This window comes from Microtus ochrogaster, linkage group LG2 (assembly GCF_000317375.1).
Source record: "Microtus ochrogaster isolate Prairie Vole_2 linkage group LG2, MicOch1.0, whole genome shotgun sequence".
NCBI classification, from domain to species: Eukaryota; Metazoa; Chordata; class Mammalia; order Rodentia; family Cricetidae; genus Microtus; species Microtus ochrogaster.
In genome coordinates, this window is record NC_022028.1 from 8,885,703 (window position 1) to 8,887,194 (window position 1,492).

Here is a 1,492-nt window from a genome sequence, read left to right on the forward strand (position 1 = left end):
CATACATAATTAAAATTAATTTCCCCACCAATCTGTTTTCTGATCCGTTTAATTTATACACTAGGCTAAGAATTTTGGAAAGTCAAGGGACACAGCCAAGCCCTGGGCAGAATTTACTGTTCTCTGAGGCATGATTAAGGAATGGTAAGGGGGCCAGGCCTGCCTGGAGTAGGCAGTAAGAGGGGCAAGAATCAGAGGCTGGGGGCTGGAGAGATGGCTCTGTGGTTCAAAGCAGTTAGCTGCCCTTGCAGAGGAACCAGGTTCAGTTCCCAGTATTCACATGGTGGTTCACAACCATGTGGAACTCCAGCTCCAGAAGATCTGATGCCCTCTTCTGGCCTCAATTTTTTAAAAAAATTATTCATTTATTATGTATATAATATTCTGTCTATATGTATGCCTGAAGAGGGCTCCAGATCTCATTACAGATGGTTGTGAGCCACCATGTGGTTGCTGGGAATTGAACTCAAGACCTTTGGAGGAGCATCCAATGCTCTTAACCGCTGAGCCATCTCTCCAGTCCCCCTAGCCTCAATTTTTAAACCTGCTCTAAATTACGTTCACTGAGCAATGTCACACAGAAAGCTCGAGAACCATGGGTGACATCTAAGTCTGACTGTCTCTCTTAAGATGCCTCTTTTTCTGTTTCTTTTTCTCCAGATGCCTGTCCCCAAATCTCTAAATAATAAACTCTACATCATGCTGCTGGCGTGGTGACACATGCCATCTGTTCCAGCTTTTGGGAGGGAGAGGCAAAAGGATTTCTGTTAGTTCAAGGCCAGCCTGGTGAATTCTAGGATAGCCAGGTCTATGTAGAGAAGTCCCATATCAGAGAACAAAAATAATGAAAAAAACAAACTTGTGTGCTTTGCTTTTCTCTGAGCTCTGATGTATTCCTACCGTGCAGTCAGGGATCAGACTGCCCTTGAACAGAGGGTCATTGTCCAGTTTCAATTTCATTTTTGAGACAGGGTCTACGTTGCCTCAAACTCAGCACGTAGATGAATGGTGGCCTTGAATTTCCAGTCCTCCTGCTTTTCCCTCCCGGGTGCTAAATGACAAGCATGAGCACCACACTTGGTTTATGTCGTCCTGGGAATCAAACACAGGGATTTGCTGCGTGGAAGGCAAATGCTGTACTCACTGAGCAGTATCTCCAACCTTTACAGCAAAAGCTCTGAACAACAGCCAGGGCAGCCTTATCAGGGACTCGGGTGTCAAATGTCAAAAGAAGAAGGGATGGTGACTTTTAGACCAAGTCTAGGCAGTGTGGGCAGACACAAGGGAGAGACTAGCTCCGTCTCTAAACACAACAGTTTTCTGCTCGGATTGATAGACCTGCAACCAGCTACCTACATGGAGCCTGTGTCTGAGCAGAGAAACTGGGTAGATGCGCAGTGAATGGTGGTTCCTCCAAGGTGGAGGTGTCTCTCACCTGTAACCTCAGACAATCCCAAGCCCACAGCAGGCATCTGGGCAGGACATGCTGAAG